This window comes from Macrobrachium nipponense, chromosome 3 (assembly GCF_015104395.2).
Source record: "Macrobrachium nipponense isolate FS-2020 chromosome 3, ASM1510439v2, whole genome shotgun sequence".
NCBI classification, from domain to species: domain Eukaryota; kingdom Metazoa; phylum Arthropoda; class Malacostraca; order Decapoda; family Palaemonidae; genus Macrobrachium; species Macrobrachium nipponense.
In genome coordinates this window covers 129560198-129569384 of record NC_087202.1, presented here as the reverse complement: position 1 = coordinate 129569384, position 9187 = coordinate 129560198, and positions in this window count along the sequence as shown.

Below are 9187 nucleotides of genomic sequence, written 5' to 3'. Positions count from 1 at the left end.
CCTTATGTCGAAGGCTCTTGGCAACAGGCCCTAGTAGCTGACATGTTAACTGATTTCTCCACATACGAGCCATTCATAGGTTAATTGCACAATGGATATAAAAGCCAGTCAATAGCAAACACGGTACAATTACATCATAGTCCAGTTCAAGTTATTACGGTTCTCCATGTATGTTAGTGAAGAAACCAGATGGCTCTCTTAGGATGTGTACTGATTACCGGAAACTTAATTCCATCAGTGTGGCTGGCAATTATCCCTTGCCTCCTACAGATCAATTACTTGATAATATTGGGCAAGCCAAATTTGTTTTTGGCTTCATTAACTCCCGTCTGGCACCGGGTCCGGTGGTCGTATTTTCTGGAACACCTGCTTGAGAAGTGGCCGGAGGATTAACTCGACGATGTCATCCGATTTCCAATGTCCTCTTCACAGGTTCATATTGTTGGTATCGTGAAATCCCTCAAGATGTGGGATTACCAGCAGCCTGATGACAGTGGCTAAGGAACAGCAATCGGTTTGTCACGAAGGACGAGTGAACAAAGCAGGATGGAGTTTTAAAAGATTTTATTGCAAAAGTAAGTATTCACCTCCCTTATCTGCTCTTACAATAATCTAAAGCAAATACTCTTATATTACAAAACGCTGAATGACTTCGAGGACGGTCACGTGGCCCCTAAGAGATTCACAGATCAACTCTACAAAAGAAAAACCGATTAATTCATTGATCAACAGTCGACGCAGGTCGGGAAATATAGCATCTCTACTCACAGTTACGTTACTCAGCAGAAGGACACAATTCAATGAACACTGATACAACTGACTAATGAATGCACATGGGGGCGAATGATCTAGCCGGCGACCAGGGAGAGAGAGAAATTATGTGCAGCCTACCTCGATGAGGTTCTATGGAGGAAGGACGCTCACCTTCGCTTTTGACTCGTTGTGCGTAACCAATTAGGCATTATTCTAATACCCCTAATTCGATCCCTGGTCCCTGTAGGATAGCCCAATAACAATTTACGTGATGAAAAGAAACATACCTCCCACGACATGGAGGAATAAAACCCCAAATACAGATAAATATACACGAATGCACAGAGAACCTATTGCCTTCTTTCCGCCAGCTACATATCCCATTACTTCCGATTTGGGAGAGCGGTAGATTCAAGTTGAGGAAAGACTGTCCACTCGTCTTTTCACGACAGTTGGTTTGATTGATGATAGCGGATTCTAGCGACTTCCTTTTGTATGGACAGCTAATTTGAAAACCAGCTCTTAAGACACAACAGTATATAGTGTGGCCTTTATCCCTAATAGGTGAGAAAATCCCCGAGCTCTGTGAAGCATATCGCACTGGTCTTTTGTGCTCTTTTAATCTTGGCGAGATGGATCTACCCATCTCCCCCATGTAAATCTCAGTACAATTACTGCACGGTATCTTGTAAACTCCAGCTTCTTCCCTTCTTTTATTTGTCTGTTCCTTGACATTCAGTGACTTTTGCTGATCCCTGATGTTTTCACTTCTTATCAAACCTCCAGCTTTTAGTGCATTGATTATTCAGCTCTAATTTGCTTGCACCCTCGCACTGATATGTTCAAGCATAGATGCACTGCATTATGACCCTCAAGCAATTCACCTGTATTTTACCACTGTGATAATATTTGTATCCTATCATTTATTAGTCTATCTTTTTCTTTGGCCTAAGTGGAATTCTTCTGTGCAAGAAACATCAGCTACCTTGCAGTAATAAGCGGTACGAGCACCAACCTGAAGGAATGATAGAAAACGATCAGGCAAAGATCCTCTGGGACTATGGTATCAGAACAGATAGGATGATACGTCCTAATAGACCAGACGTGACGTTGGTTGACAAAATCAAGGAGAAAGTATCACTCATTGATGTCGCAATACCATGGGACACCAGAGTTGAAGAGAAAGAGAGGGAAAAAATGGATAAGTATCAAGACCTGAAAATAGAAATGGGAAGGATACCGGATATGCCAGTGGAAATTGACCTATAATCATAGGAACACTAGGCACGATCCCAAGATCCCTGAAAAGGAATCTAGAAAAACTAGAGGCTGAAGTAGCTCCAGGACTCATGCAGAAGAGTGTGATCCTAGAAACGGGGTACATAGTAAGTGGTGGACTCCTAAGGAGGCAGGATGCAACCGGAACCCCCCCACACTGTAAATACCACCCAGTTGAATTGGAGGACTGTGATAGACAATATATATATATATATATATATATATATATATATATGATATAGATATATATGATATATATATATATATATATATATATATATATATATATATACATATATATATATATATATCTTATATATATATATATATATATATATATATATATATATATATATATATATATATATACACATCTACTGTTACGGGCTGCTCTGAGAACAAGAGCCCGTGCTGGCATTGTGGTGGCTTAATCTTAAACAACAACAAAGATGCCCATTCAGAACGTCCAGATGATGGCCAGGGAGATGGCCAAAACATGTCGACATTAAGGAAACAACTGGCTCTGAAAATACGTAATAATAAGAAAATAATGTATTAGCAATTTTGTAGTGGAGATCACCCTCTACTATCCCGTTGTAGTCTCCGGATATATATTGAAATTCAATAAGAACAAAGTATATATTTCATATATATTTTAACATTGATAATACCAGAACTTGACATATAAAAATACCAGAATAACACCTTGAATATAGGCTAATTACTTAGCAGTCTCACTGATTATGAAAAACGAATTATCAGAAAAATAGAGAAAATTCTTTATAAGATAAATTGAGTTAAATCTACCATTATATATATATATATATATATATATATATATATATATATATATATATATATATATATATATATATAGATGCTGACCAGTCATAATTTAGCAACAGGAGACCAGAATCAACCAGATTCGTCCCAGAACTATTCTAGACCTCGCAGCAACGAGGCTTCGCACGAGAAGAAATTCCATTAGGCAGCCAATCATAAATCGAACCCGGATCTGACCACGCCTACCCCTACTATGAACGATGACCCTTCAACGATGCCCATCCAGAAGGTCCCTTGTAACGTCCAGATGATGGCCAAAACATGCCGACATTAAGGAAACAACTGACTGAAAATGCATAACAATATAAGAAAATACTGTATTAATGATTTTGTAGTGGAGATCACCTTCTACAATCCCGTTGTAGTCTCCGGATATACGTATATTGAAATACGATCAGAATAAAATATAGATTTCATGTTTTAATATTGGTAATACCAGATCTTGACATTCAAAAATACCAGAATTACTTAGCAGCCTCGCTGATTATGAAAAAACGAATTATCATAAAATAGAGAACATTCTTTTATGAGACAAATTCATTAAACTTCTCTTAATAAGACATGTATCCGAGAGGGTCTACTTCTTGCTAATATTAGTAATAATAATAAGCTCATAGGCATGAAAATCTCATTTGTCTATTTCAGACAATTCTTTAATGATATTGTTGTTATATTTTCTGAATTTATTTCCTGTAGGCCTCAGCAGTACTCATGTAAAAGGAAAACTATCTAAAAAACTTTCCGACCTAAAATGTTCGACTCTCGGACCCTGATGGCGCCTGTGATTGTTCTCACATTCGATATGAAGCGTTATCTAAGTAACATTTCTTTTACTGGTTCCCTGTGAAGGCCTAGGAGGTCGCAGAAACAAGTTGGGGTGAAAGGTGAAATGTTGCGGGTGGATTTCGATGTAAAATATCGAAGAATTTCCTTTAAATGAATTGTATATTTATTTCATACTAGCAAATTTGATTAAGTTCCAGTTTTGGAGATTTTGTGTACGGGTTCATTTGTGTTTTATTATGATTTGTCAGCTTTCAAAATGTTGAATATATTTTCTTGTAGGTTGTGCTATATAACATAGCCTCAGTTTATAAAACATCGCTTTTGTAAAGCATCATTGATTTCTAAAACAGATAGACTGATCACATAACTACTATAACATATTTAGTTTAACTTTCATAAAGAGAGGAGTTACACTTGGAAAATAAAGAATCTGTTTCCCTAGAAAAAAAACGACGTTCTTTTAGTACTAAGAAATAACGCTTGATCACTTGAAAGTATTCTGTTGATTATATATATAAAACATAGACACCCATTCATCTGGAAATATTGTCATTCTATAAAGATATTTATTTCATCTTTAATGTAGTGTGGTTCTGTAATGGTCTTCTTTCTTACTAGTCCTTTTTAATTTGTTTTAGTTTATAGATCCTTTATCGTTTCTTGCTTTATTTACTATTAGTTGTTAGTCTTAGGAAGACACAAGTTAAGTATACCACTACAAATCGAAGTGTGAGCCTTTCTTGAATCTTCTATCCACAACTGTGAGGTTCGGGACCCCAAACCACTTCTGTTCTCGGCTCTGTTCCTTCAGCTTCTCTGCACTCTGCTTCTGTGCTTGCCTTCTGTCCCGCCTGGTAGTGGTGCTTATTGATTGCAGATTATCTACCGACGTCGCTTGGGTGTGATTAACTGACTTAATCCCTCCCTCGTAGGTAGGACTACTGACGTCACCGGAAGTCTTCAAGTTCCGGCGAGAGTTGAAAGGTTAGGTTACAGGTGAAACAGGTAGGCAGTTTTTAATGGCTGCGCTAAGATTAGTCTGGCCCCTGTGTTATGACTAACATCTTACGACACTTCCAGATCGTTACTCTCTCTCTCTCTCTCTCTCTTTTATATTTACGCTATTCCTAACTGACATTCTCCTAGCTGTCATTACAGCTCCACTAGAGAAGTCTATATTAGTTAAATGAGCACAATTAACTTAGTTACAGAATAATTAAATTATTCTTAAGACGAATTTACATCATTATAATCTTATCTATGTTTCAACCATAAGCAAAATATTATTACAGAAAGGTATTCTCAAGTGACAAAGAAGAAATATAGGCTAAATATCAGAATAAATAGCTCATATTTAAAGTCTTATTTTATGCTTAGCGGAACATGAAATTATGTTTTCAAGTAATTATTTATTTTCAGATTACGTTTTTGCCTCCTTTTCTTTGTTTTTTGTAAGGCTTACAATTGATTCTGGTAATTCATCATGCTTTTAGCCTTAAATCCTAGACTAAAAGAAAACAAAGTCACCATTCAATAAAGAAAAATTGGAAATAAGTATTATAATTATGTACCGCTGACAAAACGATCGAAAACAAACTAGTAAACGAAACTAACAGTAAACAAGAGCAGCAACAAAGGGTTCGAGAAAAACTCCGGCGTCACTGGAGTAATTAGGAGCAACCTTTCTTTCTTGGGTTCGTTCTGTGCCTTATTGATCTTCTCCGTCGACTCTCTTTTATGGGTAGTGATTTTCTCCGCGACAGTTTTGATTGGAAGTGAAGTGAGAACGAAGAGGATGTCCGTAAATCATATTATTATTGTTATTATTCCATAAAATTCACGATATCGGAATTGTATTGATATGCTAGAGATATATACAAAATTTTGAGTTGGTATTTTAACGAAAACATCAAAGGAAGAATATCCCAACAACTGTGTTGGTGGTATCAAGTGACCTTTGGGAAAAGAGAAAGACGAGAAAAAGTGAGTTTCCGTGACCCACCCAAAGACAACCCGTGGCCTGCCCATCACTGGAAAGGGTAGACCTAACAGGGTGAGAATCCCTCGAATAAGGTTTACTTTATGTTTACTGGTTGATTTGTGACTACGAAGCGACGAAGTGATTATTCCTAGGCTGCTGATCATCTCGGAAAAGTCGAAATCCACCTCACAGAATGCAGGATGCCTCTGTCAGCTGAATATCATCACAGCCTGAATCGTCTCTCCACTACAACGGTGTTGCACATCAGATACTACAGAGATAAGACCCAAATTTCAATTAATTTCGTTTTCCATATTTTGTACTTTAGATGCATAGCATACCAATGCGTTTCACTGTGGTCTACGACGTATTTCTTCTTGTAATAAAGAAAGCTTTCACTTCATGCGATATTATAATTATTCATGTTATTCATATACAGTTTTAAACAAGGAATTAAAGATGATAAGTTGGCTTTAACAACTTGTACTTGCAAGGCATCGTGTTCCACATGAACTCAGTATTAAGAAGCAGATAGAGTGACCTAACTGTTGGTACTAAATACTGGTATGTCCTGCCTGGTGTACTTATTATTGAAATAGACTCATTTATGCATTCCTCCACTTTTCTTTAATTATATATCTTAATGAGCTGGAATATATTATCATTCTCTGCTTCGAGTAAAAACTTCCGGTCACCGAAAAACGTGAAAAGAATCGAGTTATTTTCCCTCCATGGAGACAGTTGTCGAAATTGCCAACCTACTCGATTCTCAAAGAAGGAATTCGTCGTCAATGTACCACTTTGAGTGTTGGTTATTTAACAAGCTAAAATTATATTATCATTAAAGTTTGTATCTTCTGCTTTTAAATTGCCCTGATAATCGTTGTATATTTCTCCATGATAAAACGAAATTCTTATTTTTTTTTGGGGTATTTTTTGCATTCCTTGGACACGTTGCAGTCAAATTTATGAAACTGAGATTATAAATAAAGAACGTTTGTCTCTTGTAATTTTAATAGCCAACACAATCGTTCCATACTTCTCAGGGACAACAAATGAATGCTTACTTTTTTCTTGGCAGTCCTGGATCTACTTGGCACCAAGTTGGGAGAAATAATTTTTGAAATGGGTGAAACTGATCGTCACTTGAGCTTATAAACTAAGAATCTTTACTGGCAAGGGAACGTTATTCTAATAAAAATTAACTTTAGTTATTCCACTGGAGTTTCTAGTACTCGAGATAAAAAGAATGATATAAAAAAAAATCTGAGACCGTGACTCCCCCACGTCTCAAAATGCTGTCGTCTATCCAATAGAGGAAAAATACGTCGAATTCCATCTCTGGAAAATGGACTGGAAGTGGCCACGTGGTAAAACTGAAATATCATTTTCATTTTCACGTATTTTGATATAGTTTTATCTGATATTATTGGCACATAATACAGTGGTACCTCGAGATACAAAAGGCTCAACTTACGAAAAACTCGAGATACGAAAGCCAATGTGAAAAATTTAACAGCTCTACATACGAAAAGTTTTCAAGATACGAAAGGTTTCTGAAAGTCCGAGATTCGCCCGGATAACAATTTTTAAACTCGCGCCACGCGCCGCCATCTTAGTACTGGTAGACTCGCCACCATCCTCCTGCTCTCCCATTGGTTCCTGATGCTGGTCACCACCATGAGATCCTTCTCTCCTATTGGACAGCATCCCTCCCATCATGCATCTTATACGTACGTGGTGGCGTACCTATCTCGGCCTCTTCGTACCAACATCTTTATCGTACGCACACGGCATTCGTTCGGTCCAATGATTTCGTTTAGTAACGTAAATTCGTTAGTGATTTCGTTGCAGTACTATTATCGTGTTGTGCGAAAACTTAATTGTGTAACTTATACGTAAATTACATACAAGATAACGTAGTCATGGGTCCCAAGAAAGTTGAAATTCACGGAAAGAAGCGCATGCTCTCTTTGGAGACAAAGATGGAGATCATCAAGAAGTACTAAGCTGGTATGCGATTGAGTGTGATCGCAAAGGAATACGGCCGTAATCCGTCGACAATAGGCACCATCCTTAAACAGAAGGATGCCATCAAAGCAGCTACACCGTCGAAGGGCATCACTATTTTGTCCAGCAAGAGGACCCATGTGCACGACGAGATGGAACGGCTGCTCCTCATCTGGATAAAAGACAAAGAAATCGCTGGCGATACGGTAAAGGAGACAGCAATCCCCACAAGGCCAGCGCTATTTTCGGCGATTTGATTGCCCAGGCAGAAGACGACGGAGGGGAAGGGACTTCAACGCCAACCCCAGAGTTCAAGGCTTTGCATGGCTGATTCGAGAAATTCCGTAAACGGACTGGCATCCATTCGTGGTGTTGTCATGGGAGGCTGCCAGCTTGGACACGAAAGCGGAAGAAGCATTTAAGAAAACTTTCGACGAGATGATGACCAAGGAAGGCTACAGTTCTCAGCAGGTTTTCAACTGTGATGAGACTGGCCTTTTTTGGAAAAAAATGCCTCGTCGGACGTACATCACGGAGGAAGAGAAGAAGCTACCCGGGCATAAGCCTATGAAAGACAGGCTTACACTCGCACTTTGTTCAAACGCCAGTGGGGATTGCAAGGTGGAAGAAAAAAAAAAAAAACCCTACTGGTGTATCATTCCGAGACTCCTCGAGCCTTCAAGGCCCACAAAGTGCTGAAGGAGAAGATATCCTAGTGGAGTATTCCTTCGTTAAGATTCTTTTTCTTCCTCCCAACAACGCCCCTCTCCTCCAACCCATGGACCAGCAAGTGATAGCGAACTTTAAGAAGCTGTACACGAAACATCTTTTCAAGAGATGTTTCGACATCACCGATACCACAAACCTCACTTTGCGTCAATTTTGGAAGGAGCATTTCGACATCGTCATTTGTATATCTGACTCATCGACCAAGCTTGGCAGGAGGTTTCGAGCGAATCTTGAATTCCTCGTGGAGGAAACTCTGGCCTGAGACTTCGAGGGATTCGACGTGGGCGAAGTTGGGGCTGCAGAGTCCGAAACAGTTGGCGATCCCGAAACTGTTTTGGAACCAGATCTTGACGGATGACCTGAAGGAGTTGAAGGCCATGCAACATAACGTCGTTCAAGAGGAGTTCTCTAGCAGCGGCGAGGAGGAGGACGACGACCCTATGACAACGGCAGAAATTAAGGATGTTCTAGTCGCTTTTCATAAAGTGCAATCGTTTATCAAAAAAAGACACCCCGAAAAGGCTCACACAGGTCGTATGCTTGCGCAGTTCGATGACGTTTGCCTGAGTCGTTTCAGGAACATTGTGAAAAGTAGGCAGAAGCAATCTTCCTTGGATCATTATTTTTTAAAGAGGCCTTCAGCATTAGCAGGAGTAAGCAAAAAGGAAGAACCAAGTGATAAAAAACAGAAAGTTGAAAGCAAAAAGGAAGAACCAAGTGATAAACAGAACGTTGAAAGTGGCGATGAAGTTGAAATTCTGTAAAAAAAAAAAAAAAAAAAAAAAAAAAAAAAAAAAAAAAAAAAAA